This window comes from Balaenoptera physalus, assembly GCF_965194825.1.
Source record: "Balaenoptera physalus genome assembly, chromosome: X".
Taxonomy (NCBI): domain Eukaryota; kingdom Metazoa; phylum Chordata; class Mammalia; order Artiodactyla; family Balaenopteridae; genus Balaenoptera; species Balaenoptera physalus.
This window is the reverse complement of record NC_138903.1, coordinates 108,497,763-108,512,255: the sequence shown is the minus strand read 5'-3', so window position 1 is coordinate 108,512,255 and position 14,493 is coordinate 108,497,763. Positions and strand designations below refer to the sequence as shown.

At 38.6% G+C, this 14,493-nt stretch overlaps 1 protein-coding gene, 1 long non-coding RNA gene and 2 pseudogenes across 7 annotated transcripts in view; 2 read left to right on the top strand and 2 right to left on the bottom strand.

Annotated features, from left to right (window-relative positions):
• LOC309652823 overlaps window positions 1-14,493 on the top strand; it is a 152,248-nt gene that overhangs the window by 54,756 nt on the left and 82,999 nt on the right. The gene's annotated exons all lie outside the window — the stretch shown is intronic.
• The window catches only part of XIAP (X-linked inhibitor of apoptosis), a 44,362-nt gene that overhangs the window by 21,825 nt on the left and 8,044 nt on the right, over window positions 1-14,493 (bottom strand). The window lies entirely within an intron of this gene.
• LOC309652740 (partitioning defective 6 homolog beta pseudogene) lies at window positions 5,866-10,157 on the top strand (annotated as a pseudogene). Its single transcript has 2 exons — window positions 5,866-5,881; window positions 6,970-10,157. The product of its transcript is annotated as a partitioning defective 6 homolog beta pseudogene (transcript).
• On the bottom strand, window positions 10,301-10,925 carry LOC309652817 (glycine cleavage system H protein, mitochondrial pseudogene; annotated as a pseudogene). The gene has a single exon. The product of its transcript is annotated as a glycine cleavage system H protein, mitochondrial pseudogene (transcript).

The window sequence follows — 14,493 nt, the reverse complement described above, 5'->3', positions numbered from 1 at the left end:
GGTGTAGAGGATAGAATAACTATCTAAAAGGCAGAAAAGGGATCCAAATTCTGTTTAGCTTGAGGGCAGAATTAAAGTTAATGAATATAATTAAAGCCAGTAGATTTTAACCCAATACAAGGATGAAGAGCTACAACAATCAATATCAGTATAAAATGGATTGGGTTGTCTTGTAGCTTATGAATTCCTCTCATCACTGGAAGGGACTTTGGCATGGACTAGGAGACAGGATTAAACATTTCTAAGTCTATAATTATCCTGAAGAATAAATGCTGAATATAATCTAAAACATATGAAAGTTACCTTCTCTGAGGTGGTTAAGTTTTGTTTCTCAGGTCAACCAAAATAGAAGTGTAAAATCAATGATCTATTCTCATTTCATAATAGTGAATATTTTGCATGGTTCAAGTAGTCATCCCATTTCAGATAATATTAGATAAAGCTCCATCATTCAACACTAGCAGGAGAATCTCTATTTGAAGCTTTCAAGTGGAGACCTCATCTTCCCAGGGGTTATTTCCATGCTAACAGTTTAGATTTCACTGTTTTGAAAAGCAGATATTTATTCAGAAGCACTCAACTGAAAACTACATATACATTATCAGAGTGTGAGCTTTTGGAGAAGGGTGAGAAAACAGAACTACCAGAAAGGTTAAGAGTAAAAGAGAGAAAACCGATTGACAAAAGACAGAAACCTTGGGACTGGAGGAAAGCGCCAAAAGAAAGGGATGGGAGATGATTTTTAAAAAAAAGTATTTAAGTGAAATGCAGGTGGGGAAGATGATATTTAGAAAATAAGTATATGAGGGGCACAGGAATTGTGAATACAGAAGAAAATGAGGTATGAATACTAGAGAAGGTTTTGGATGTGAAAAGGTCTGAGTGGAATAAAGTATGCTGAGGTAACTTAAGGCCTCTTTGTGAAAGCACATTCAGGCTTTGTACCAGGTAAGGAGAAAAGTAAGAAGGCACACAGAGAGAAAGATGTCCAAGAAAGCTTTGACATAAAGGGGCCAGGCAGTCAGAAATCTTGAGGGAACAGTGGTTGGGAAAAATGGCACTCTGAAAGCCAACACTGGCATAAAAAGAATCAGCAAGCGGTGGTACATGTTTATATGAGGGGTATGGAAGATTTCAAGATGGTGAGATGTTGTGTTTAAAACATAATTATAATGATGACCCAAAACCTATGGGATGCAGCAAAAGCAGTTCTAAGAGGGAAGTTTATAATAATACAATCCTACCTCAAGAAACAAGAAACATCTCAAATAAACAACCTAACCTTACACCTAAAGCAATTAGAGAAAGAAGAACAAAAACCCCGCAAAGTTAGCAGAAGGAAAGAAATCATAAAGATCAGATCACAAATAAATGAAAAAGAAATGAAGGAAATAATAGCAAAGATCAATAAAAACTAAAAGCTGGTTCTTTGAGAAGATAAACAAAATTGATAAACCATTAATTAGCCAGGCTCATCAAGAAAAAAGGGAGAAGACTCAAATCAATAGAATTAGAAATGAAAAAGGAGAAGTAACAACTGACACTGCAGAAATACAAAGGATCATGAGAGACTACTACAAGCAACTATATGCCACTAAAATGGACAACCTGGAAGAAATGGACAAATTCTTAGAAAAGTACAACCTTCCAAGACTGAACCAGGAAGAAACAGAAAATATGAACAGACCAATCACAAGCACTGAAATTGAAACTGTGGTTAAAAATCTTCCAACAAACAAAAGCCCAGGACCAGATGGCTTCACAGGTGAATTCTATCAAATATTTAGAGAAGAGCTAACACTTATCCTTCTCAAACTCTTCCAAACTATAGCAGAGGGAGGAACACTCCCAAACTCATTCTATGAGGCCACCATCACCCTGATACCAAAACCAGAAAAAGATGCCACAAAAAAGAAAACTACAGGCCAATATCACTCATGAACATAGATGCAAAAATCCTCAACAAAATACTAGCAAACAGAATCCAACAGCACATTAAAAGGATCATACACTATGATCAAGTGGGGTTTATCCCAGGAATGCAAGGATTCTTCAATATACGAAAATCAATCAATGTGATACACCATATTAACAAGCTGAAGGATAAAAACCGTATGATCATCTCAATAGATGCAGAAAAAGCTTTCGACAAAGTTCAACACCCATTTATGATAAAAACACTCCAGAAAGTGGACATACAGGGAACCTACCTCAACATAATAAAGACCATATATGACAAACCCACAGCCAACATCATTCTCAATGGTGAAAAACTGAAACCATTTCCTCTAAGATCAGGAACAAGACAAGGTTGCCCACTCTCACCGCTACTATTCAACATAGTTTTGGAAGTTTTAGCCACAGCAATCAGAGAAGAAAAAGAAATAAAAGGAATCCAAATCAGAAAAGAAGAAGTAAAACTGTCACTGTTTGCAGATGACATGACACTATACATAGAGAATCCTAAAGATGCTACCAGAAAACTACTAGAGGTAATCAATGAATTTGGTAAAGTAGTAGGATACAAAATGCAGAGAAATCTCTTGCATTCCTATACACTAACAATAAAAAAACCTGAAAGAGAAAATAAGACACTGATGAAAGAAATTAAAGATGATACAAACAGATGGAGGGATATACCATCATGTTCTTGGATTGGAAGAATCAACACTGTGAAAATGACTATACTAACCAAAGCAATCTACAGATTCAATGCAATCCCTATCAAACTACCAATGGCAGTTTTCACAGAACTAGAACAAAAATTTCACAATTTGTATGGAAACACAAAAGACCCCGAAAAGCCAAAGCAATCTTGAGAAAGAAAAACAGAGCTGGAGGAATCAGGCTCCCTGACTTCAGACAATACCACAAAGCTACAGTAATCAAAACAGCATGGTACTGGCACAAAAACAGAAATATAGATCACTGGAACAGGATACAAAGCCCAGAGACAAACCCACGCACATTTGGCCACCTTATCTTTGACAACGGAGGCAAGAATATACAATGGCGAAGAGACAGCGTCTTCAATAAGTGGTGCTGGGAAAACTGCACAGCTACATGTAAAAAAATGAAATTAGAACACTTCCTAACACCATAAACAAAAATAAACTCAAAATGGATTAAAGACCTAAATGTAAGGCCAGACACTATAAATCTCTTAGAGGAAACCATAGGCAGAACACTCCATGACATAAATCACAGCAAGATCCTTTTTGACCCACTTCCTAGAGCAATGGAAATAAAAACAAAAAATAAACAAATGGGGGCTTCCCTGGTGGCACAGTGATTAAGAACCCACCTGCCAATGCAGGGGACATGGGTTCGATCCCTGGTCCAGGAAGATCCCACATGCCGCGGAGCAACTAAGCCCGTGCAGCACAACTACTGAGCCTGCGCTCTAGAGCCCGCGAGCCACAACTACTGGAGCCCACGTGCCACAACTACTGAAGCCTGCGTGCCTAGAGCCCGTGCTCTGTCACAAGAGAAGCCACTGCAATGAGAAGTCTGTGCACCACAATGAAGAGTGGCCCCCGCTCGCCGCAACTAGAGAAAGCCCACGCGCAGCAACAAAGACACAACGCAGCCAAAAATAAATAAATTTGTTTAAAAATAAATAAATAAACAAATGAGACCTAATGAAACTTAAAACCTTTTGCACAGCAAAGGAAACCATAAACAAGACAAAAAGACAACCCTCAGAATGGGAGAAAATATTTGCAAATGAAGCAACTGACAAAGGATTAATCTCCAAAATATACAACAGCTCATGCGGCTCAATATCAAAAAAACAAACAACCCAATCCAAAAATGGGCAGAAGACCTAAATAGACATTTCTCCAAAGATATACAGATTGCCAACAAACACATGAAAGGATGCTCAACATCACTAATCATTAGAGAAATGCATATCAAAACCACAAAGAGGTACCACCTCACACGAGTCAGAATGGCCATCATCAAAAAATCTACAAACAATAAATCATGGAAAGGGTGTGGAGAAAAGAGAACCCTCTTGCACTGTTGGTGGGAATGTAAAGTGATACAGCCACTATGGAAAACAGTATGGAGGTTCCTTAAAAAGCAAAAAATAGAACTGCCATATGACTCAGCAATCCCACTACTGGGCATATACCCTGAGAAAACCGTAATTCAAAAAGAGTCATGTACCACAATGTTCACTGCAGCACTATTTACAATAGCCAGGACATGGAAGCAACCTACGTGTCCATCGACAGATGAATGGATAAAGAAGATGTGGCACATATATACAATGGAATATTACTCAGCCATAAAAAGAAACGAAATTGAGTTATTTGTAGTGAGGTGGATGGACCTAGAGTCTGTCATACAGAGTGATGTCAGAAAGAGAAAAACAAATACCGTATGCTAACACATACATATGGAATCTAAAAGAAAATGGTTCTGATGAACCTAGGGGCAGGACAGGAATAAAGACCCAGAGGTAGAGGTTGGACCTGAGGACACGGGGAGGGGGAAGGGTAAGCTGGGATGAAGTGAAAGAGTAGCATTGACATATATACACTACCAAATGTAAAACAGATAGCTAGTGGGAAGCAGCTGCATAGTACAGGGAGATCAGCTCGTGCTTTGTGACCACCTAGAGGGGTGGGATAGGGAAGGTGGGAGGGATACGCAAGAGGGAGGGGATATGGCGATATATGTATACATATAACCGATTCACTCTGTTATACAGCAGAAACTAATACAACATTGTAAAGCAATTATACTCCAATAAAGATGTTAACAAAAAAAAAGCAAAACACTCAGTTACAGGTAACTTGTTACAGCAGCTATAGGAAACTAACTCACGTTGTTTCTATTTCTTTTTGGTTAGACACTGCCTAAATGTTGAGGATTTCTTTTCATTTCTCTAGTTACGTTCCTCTTTGGACAACTGAGTATAATTTAACCAACTGGATTTCATCTAACATCTACATCTGTCAAGCAACTGGGACTGCTAACATATTACCAGTGCATGTTAGCCAAGTGACACCTATTTAAAATAGGACTCAAATTACTTTTATAGCATAACAAGTTGATTTTAAAATTTACGACTGTTTTAAAGCACAGAAAACCTTTTATTCTAAGAGGGAAAGATTTAAAAATTCCTGGGGAGGGGCTTCTCTGGTGGCGCAGTGGTTAAGAATCCGCCTGCCAATGCAGGGGACACGGGTTCGAGCCCTGGTCCGGGAAGATCCCACATGCCGTGGAGCAACTAAGCCCATGCGCCACAACTACTGAGCCTGCGCTCTAGAGCCTGTGAGCCACAACTACCGAAGCCCACGCACCTAGAGCCTGTGCTCCGCAACAAGAGAAGCCACCGCAATGAGAAGCCCATGCACTGCAACGAAGAGTAGCCCCTCCTTGCCACAACTAGAGAAAGCCCGCACGCAGCAACGAAGACCCAATGCAGCCAAAAATAAAATAAATTTTTTTAAAATGTTAAAAAAAAAATGAAGGCTTAATAAGCTTCAAAGAAAAAAATAAAACATACATATACCTGTACATATACATACACACAGTATACGTGTGTGTGTGTGTGTGTGTGTGTATTTATTTAGCCTAGTCAGCTGGGTAAAGATAGCCATGGGCATGTGCCAAGGAGAGGAGACTGACTGCTTCTCTAGCAATAATGCGGGAATATGGGGAGTTGGAGGGGAGAAAAAAACACACAGAAAACCCACTTACCTGGTATTTGCACACAATACAAAAGTTTCTATTTCCCTCAGGTTTTTATTATTAAAGTTGTCAAATATATAGAACAAAGGTTATTTTAAATGTGAAAAGGATATAAAGTAGGATGTACATCTGACTGCAACTGTGTGAAAATATATACTCATGGACAAACCTGGAGGTAATTTTTAATATACGGGTAAAATATGTTAGTTAAAGTGACAGGATTATAGGTGACCTTTTTCTCCAAAATGTCTTTAATAATATTTTTACTTAAAGTCTCTCCGGTTAGCACCACTGGCCTGGGTCAGGAGCCTGGTCATGGGGAAGGCAGCCGAGAGCAAAGAGGTGGATGGGCTAGTTGCCCCCCATCCTCCTCCACCAGGGTTCTGCAGTCACCAAAGCAGAGGGAGATAGGATGGAGTTGTGTCTCCACTTGCACCACAGACAGGCTGCCCCAGCCACCCTGTGGAGCTCAGCATTGAGACCCAAGCCACCTCTGCAGGTGCGTTTGGTGAGTTGCAGGCTCCTGGGCTGCAGCCCCTGCACTCAGCATGACTGCGGCTGCCAGGGCATCCTAGAGAAGAGCAGGTTTGGCACAGAATTTCATCAGTTTTTGATAGAAAGAGCAAAACTTGGACATTTTGAGGAGTTTTATGGATTACTGCAACATGTTCATAAGATACCTAATGTTGACATTTTATTAGGCTATACAGACATCCAGGGATACTTACTATCTATAAATAAAGATGATAATTATCACATAACTGCTTCAACAACCAACCTGCTGCTTAGGATTTTTACACAGAAAAAAAGGAAGAAGCAAACAGTGCCTTTGGTACAGACATGCTAATGAAGACGGAAAATGTTTTAACCAATGTTCTGTCAACCACAGAAAAAAGCCAGATCTAGTAATTGGTATGCACCAAGACTTCAGATGTGTGTCTTCTATTACAGATGTTGACATTACCCCAGAAACACACCATAGGATTAGTTCATCTTTACAAACACAACACTGAACATTCCCTACGGACTCTATAGCTGGGATGGTTTCATTCTAAGGGAGACACTACATGGCTTAGAGAAGGTCCCAGGGATCTTTTGTGTGTGTGTGTGCGCTATTTTTGTTTTTTTAATTTTTGACCATGCTGTGTGGCATGTGGGATCATAGTTCCCCGACCAGGGATTGAACCTGCACTGGAAGCACAGAGTCTTAACCGCTGGACCGTCAAGGAAGTCTCTTCCTCCCCCCACCCACCCCCCCGCCAGGGATCTTTATATCCTGGCTTATTCCAGGAGGTCTGGCTCGCAGCACAGGACTATATTGGCTGCTAATGATGAAGTGTTAGAAGTTAATGGTATAGAAGTTTCAGGGAAGAGCTTTGATCAAGTAATAGGATGACTGCAAACAGCTACAACCTCACCATAATAGAAGGCAAGTAAACAGGAGAATAACGTTAGGAACAGTAGGACTTCTGGCAGCTCTAGCCAATCTACTGATAATAGCTTTCTTGGCTATCCACAGCAGATTGAACCAAACATTGAGCCAAAGGATGAAGATGACATTATTACTGAAGACAGCGGTGTGCCACACTAGATTCCTAAAGCTGTTCCTACTATCAAAAGACTGGAATGGTTAACCCAAATAGAACAAACGCAGTTTTGAGTCTGGACAGAATAGTTTTATTCCGTCTAATTAAATGAGTTTAGCACCCCTAGCAAATGGTACAAATAGAATTTGAAACACATGTTCCAGATCAAAAACTCTTAGAAGACGGAACAATCATAACATCATGAAACCATCGTTTGAATGTTTTCTGAGTGAGGATGTCACAGGACTTGTAAATTTGGCTAGTTTAAGAACTTTTAAACCTCCGAGCCAATGACCTGGAATAGGCATGAGAACAATAATGTTGTAAGTTTAAAATGTTCTTAAAATAAATAGAAACAGAAAATAGATTAGTGGTTGCTTACAGCTGGGAGAGGAGGAGAATGGGGAATAACTGCAAATGGTTACTGACTGGGTTTCTTTTCGGAGTAATGAAAATATTCTAAATTATATTGTAATGGTGGTTGTGCAACTCTGAATATACTAAAATCACTGAACTGTACACCTTAAAATTAATTTTATGGTATGTGAATTATATCTCAATAAAGCTGTTTAAATGCTTTTCAAATAGTAGTTTGGTAATTGTTAGTACAAACTTTGGTGGATCAGAGTTGATTTTAAGTCTAAAACAAAGGGAGCTCTGCTAATCAAATTATATGCTTTTGATATGGAAAACTAGATGCTACAGTACATTTTCAGAACTATGTGAGAGGACTAAATTATTTCTGTTTGAAGTGGTTAAATATTTAACCTGTTACAAAGATTCCAGTTAGTTTTTCCTTTAACCACATTCTTTACATTTTAATGTGAAGTCTGATTCTCTTTTGGTACTCTGAGGACCTCAGTTCTTGTGTACCCCGTATTTTATTTCTTAATGTTGTTCTTTTGTTGCTGATTGTTACAAATCATTTTCTGAAATGCATTATTTTCTAACTTCTAAGAAATCAAACCAATTGGCTGTTCTTAGGAGTTTCATTCCACATTATGAAGCACTGAAGCTATGTTCCTAAATTATGAAATTCTGTGACAGTTTTTCACATTGATGTTTGTCCATCCTATAGATTATATATTTATAAAATAATTCCAAATAGGTATAACTTATGTTTTAAAATGTAGTTAATTTCATTGACTCTGGTAATATAGGAGACACTCTCCTTTAATTCTTATCCTCATTCCTAATCTCATTGGAAAGCATTCCTTTTGTTTTGGGTGTATGTATCTGTATATATGTTGGTAGGCTTTTGAACTTTTTTAATGTACATATGGTCCCCAACTTACAGTGGTTTGACTTATGATTTTTCCAGTTTATAATGGTGCAAAAGTGATACGCATTCAGTAGAAACCCTACTTCGAATTCTGATCTTTTCCTGGGCTAGCACAGTCTGATACTCTGTAGTGATGCTGGGCAGCACGGCGAGCCACAGCTACCAGTCAGCCCAGGAGGTCACGAGGGTCAATAACTGATATACTCATAAATTTTCTGTACCTTACAACCATTCCATTTTTCACTTTCAGTATTTGATAAATTACATGAGACATTCCACACTTTATTATAAAATGGCTTTGCGTTACATGATTTTGCCCAACTGTAAGCTAATGTAAGTGTTCTGAGCACACTTAAAGTAGGCTAGGCTAAGCTATGATGTTTGGTAGGTTAGGTGTATTAAATGAATCTTCAGCTTATGATACTTTCAACTTAGGATGGTTTTATTGGGATGTAACCTCATTGTAAGTTGAGGAAGATCTGTATTCAAGTAGTGCAAATTGTTCTGGATATAAAGTGCACTTAGATTAAAAGGTTTTTACACACAGGACAAGCCTGTGCACTTTTTTGTGCAAAGATTTTGGATTTTCTTCAGTGGGATTATTCTGGGAACACTGCCTACACTTTAAGAGAAAGCTGTGGTATTTACCACTGACAAGTAAAGTTTATCTATATCATTTTCATTAGGCTATTTATTTCCCACACATCCACTTAGAACAAGTAAGTGTGAGGCTGCGAACTTTCATTCTTTACCTGATTTCTTTGGTATTTATCATTGTACAATGTGCATAAGCACTACAGTATGCATGTACATAGAAATTAAGAATATTATGACGTTCCCTGTGGTTTATAGATAATTCCCCCCAAAATTATTAATTCATCTTATAATAGGGCTAGTATGGATGCCTTTGTAACAGTTGTGTGCTATTAAAACAATGAAGGATCAAATGATTCCCTTTTAAAGAATAGCTTCTCTAAATGGTTAAAAAAATATGAAGAAATAAATTCTTGATTAATTGAAAAAAAAACCTCTAATGTTAAAGCAATAGAAAAAAAAATCCCATGCAGGGAAACATTTTTGTGAGATTTAATATCAGAACACTACTCAGAAATGTATTTAAGTATTAAGCTTTCTAATAAAAATCTTACTTGAAATGAAAATTAACAGTAATTTCTTAAAGTGACTACTATTTGGTAGTCAATTATTACAGTGTAAGTAATTTTTTTTAAGAAGTTGAATATTTTATTATTAAACTGTTTCTTATTTTCCTGCAAGGCTGTTGCTTCACTGTATTAAAATAGCACCAGCAAACATAGTATATTGCAAAATTAAGATAGTAATGTTCTTCACTGGACGCTATACAACTAACAAACTTTTCTCCACTGTCATTTATTTCCAGTGGCAAGTTCATTGAGTATTTTGACCCAAATCCAGGGATGGCTGTAAGCAAGTTACAATATTATATAAGGTTAAGATAACAATGTTATCCTTGAATTACATAATTTTTATAACTAGTTTTACCACAGATAATTTCAGGAATTCTGAGTATTATAACTGGACACTAGCCTAAAAATCACAGGGTGTTGTGAAAAAGATGCATAGTGTTTATCTGAAATCATCAGGAAGTTAAGGGGTATTTTCTTCAGGCAACATTGTTTCAAGTAGTTTCTTTTGCTAAAAGTTGCTTTTTAAAAATCTATCCACCACTAATTTAAGACAACTATGCTAGATTAAGTTGTTTCAAACTAGTTTATTTAGGGGTTCCATTTTCACTCCTCAATAGATTTTATGTATTTCTCATATGCTTCTTCACTCATTAGTTCATCTAGTTCTGAAGGGTTACTGAGTGTCATCTTGATCAGCCAACCATCTTCATAACAAGATTTGTTGACAAGTCCTGGATTTTCTGCTAGAGCTTCATTAATTTTAGTTACTTCTCCTGATAGAGGAGAATAGAGTTCACTAGCAGCTTTCACACTTTCCAAAGCACCAAATTCCTCTTGTTTGTTCAATTTTGTCCCAACTTCAGGCAGACTACAGTAAACAACATCTCCCAAAGCTTCCTGTGCAAAATTGCTGATTCCCACTGTTCCAACACCGTTTTCTGTTGTTACCCATTCATGTTTGTCTGTGAATTTACGACCCGACAGCAGAGCGGGGCCGGTGCGCAGCGCCCGGACGGCGCCCGCCCGCAGTCCCCAGGGCCGCAGCGGGCAGGGCGCGTTGGGCGCAGAGATGGCGCGCAGGCTGCAGATCGCGGCCCGCACGCTGCGCGCCACTCGCAGCACCATGTTCGCAGGGGTGCAAAGGGTCTCCGCACAGCATCTAGAGCCCAGTGTAAGTAATTTAAAAAAACAATCTATCCCATAATATCATAAGTTTCAGTTATCACAGCATCTTAGAACAAAATAAGCAGGCAGTTTTATATGTGTACAAGACACTGAAGAAAGTAATTTTGAAGATTAATATAAATTTAATTATTTAAGATGGTATACTAGGGAACTATCTCTGATGACTGAAAGTTAACAATTACAAATACTTATTATATCTTTTTAAGACAAAGTAGCACCTGAATAACAAATCACTGTTCTTAACAAATAAGCAGCAAAACCTTTAGTCTTTTTCTATTGAGCTCATAGATCTCTACAACCTGTGTTTCACCCTTATGGTCTCTGGAAGAAATTCATTCAGTCACTGTAGACTCATTTAATGAACTAAAAATACTTATCGTCCCTGCAACCAAGGGCTTTGCTAATCTCTCATCATGAAAAAGCATTTCTTAAGTAACTATATTGACGTGGCACATTAAAAGGGAATTAAATGATTGTTATGGGTTGAATTGTGCCCCTTCAAAACTATGTTGAAGTCCTAACCACTGGTTAGGAATGTGACCTTATTTGGATATAGGGTCCTTGCAGATATAATCAAGTTCAGACAAGGTCATTAGGATGCCCTCATCCAATATGACTGATATTCTTGTAGGAAAAGGAGAAGAAACACAGGGAAGATGGCCATGTGAAGATAGAGGCAGAGACTGGAGTGATGATGTATTGACGAACCAAGGAACACCAAGGATCAATGGCAACACCAGAAGCTAAGAGAAAGCCATGGAACAGGTTCTCCCCAGCACCTTCAGAGACAGCATGGCCCTGCCAACACCTTGATTTTGGATGTCTAGCTACCAGAACTGTGAGAAAATTAATTTCTTATTTTTTTCTTTTTTTGGCTGTGCCACGCGGCATGTGGGATCTTAGTTCCCTGACCAGGCATCAAACCCGGGCCTCCTGCAGTGGAAGCGTGGTTTTAACCACTGGACCATCAGGGAAGTCCCTGAATTTCTGTTGCTTTAAGTCACTCAGTTTGTGGTACTTTATTATGGCAGCCCTAAGAAACTAATATTGGGTTGGCCAAAAAGTTCATTTGGGTTTTTCCGTAAGAGCATACGGAAAAACCTGAAAGAACTTTTTGGCCAACCCAATACAATGATGTTAAAAATATGACAAAAATTAAGCAAACAATATAACCCTATTAGCTCCCACTGCAGTACTACCATGCTAACTGAAACACATTATGTAATTAAATAAGGGCATCTGTTAAAAACTCAGAAAACATGTTTTTAGAATCTCATCTATGACATCTTTCCTGATTCCTCCATTCAGAACCCTAGTAGAATGACTACTCTTTGTGCCCTCACTATATCCTCTAAATAATCTGCTGAGGGGGCTTCCCTGGTGGTCCAGTGGTTAAGACTCCATGCTTCCACTGCAGGGGGCACGGGTTCAATTCCTGGTTGGGGAACTAAGATCCCGCATGCTGCGCAGTGCGGAAAGAGAGAGAGAGAGGGTAAAAGAAAGAAAGAGAGAAAGAAAGAGAGAAAGAAAGAAAGAAAGAAAAAGACAGAAAGAAAGAAAAAGAAAAAGACAGAAAGAGAGAGAGAGAAAGAAAGAAAAAGGAAGAAAGAAAGTAAGAAAAATAGCTGAGGAGCCAAGCTGTACTAGAACAAGACTGAATAATTTCTGCATGTGTGTATGTTTGTAGGTATACCTATATGTACGTTGTTTGAAGGAAGGTCCTTTATAGCAAGGGCTCTGTCTTATCACATTTGTATTCCCAATGCCTAAAGCAATGCGTGACACACAGTAGTGCTTCATCAACGTTGGGCAAAAGAATGAATGTTGGAGCACCTCTATTAGGTCACTGCTGTCACTATCCCACATCCCACCCACCACCTCCACTGGACTCTTTAGATCACTGTGAGGACTAAAAATTGGTAATGTGCCATTGTGCCTAGGAAATGTGACCGAACTAGGAAATATATGCATACCAAGCAAACAGTACAACTCAGTGATAAAAACCTATACTAAAATCACATTTCAAAAATATAAGATTTGTAAAATTTTTCATAGTAACATCATAAAAATCTTATATGTGCTAACCCAAAACACCATCATAATTTAAAATTTATCTTAACATTCTCTCTTTGCTCATTATACGTAGAAATATTGTAAGATTTTTCTCATCAGTTGCTTTTTTCCCCTATAGAGGATCCAGCATAGAGATCTTGTCAAACAAGCAACATTCTCCTTAACCCAGTGGAGGTCAATCCCTTTTTTTTTTTAAGATTATTATTTTTTAGATTTATTTTTGGCTGTGTTGGGTCTTAGTTGTGGCATGTGGGATCTTTCATTGCGGCGCACGGGCTCTTTGTTGCGGTGCATGTCTTTCTCTAGTTGTGGTGTGCGGGTTTTCTTTTCTCTAGTTGTGGTGCACAGGCTCCAGGGCGCGTGGGCTCTGTAGTTGTAGCGTGGGGGTTCCAGAGCGCATGGGCTCTGTAGTTTGCGGCACGCAGGCTCTCTAGTTGAGGTGTGCAAGCTCAGTAGTTGTGGCGTGGTGGGCTTAGTTGCCCCGTGGCATGTGGGATCTTAGTTCCCTGACTAGGGATCGAACCCGCGTCCCATGCATTGGAGGGCAGATTCTTTACCACTGGACCACCAGGGAAGTCCCTCAGTCCCTCTTTTAATGATCTTAAAGTGTTAGTTCCCTGCTTAGAAATAGCATTTTGATTTACAAAGCTGTAGTATCTAAGAAATGTATCTACGTAAAAATGTGACATAGTATAAAAAAGCTGTATTTTAAAAATGACATGCCCTAAACAAAAAGGGTATATATATATATATATATACACATATATATGTGTATATATATGATTTTTAAAATTCAGCTTTTATACTATGATACATTTACATAAAAATTCAACTTTTAGGACTTCCCTGGTGGTGCAGTGGTTAAGAATCCGCCTGCCAATGCAGGGGACACGGGTTCGATCCCTGGTCCGGGAAGATCCCACATGCCGTGGAGCAACTAAGCCCGTGTGCCACAACTCCTGAGCCTGAGTTCTAGAGCCCACGAGCCACAACTACTGAAGCACGTGCGCCTAGAGCCTGTGCTCCACAACAAGAGAAGCCACCGCAATAAGAAGCCCACGCACAGCAACAAAGACCCAATGCAGCCAAAATAAATAAATAAATAAAATTAAAAATTCAACTTTTAGCCAAATCGTTGATTTATACTACTAGGTTCTTCAAACTATGAGGCATATTTTCATTTAACTTTAAGTTAAATGGTCAATAAAACATTTTTGAGGTTAATTACATTCAGTCAAATCAAAAGTTCTCTCCCTAAAATTAAGCACTAGAGCCATTCAAATAACTGAATGGCATTAATGAGCACTTAGCCCATAAGCTCAGTCAATAACATCAACTTATTAATACTGCTGCCTACAATATATGCTTGATCACGAAGCCTACTTCTGTAAACACCTGAAAGGCCATGCTGATAATCCACAAAGGGAGTATCAATTACATGTTCTATACTTAATTTAGAAAGTCATAGTAATACTTAAATTTGAGCCCAGACCTC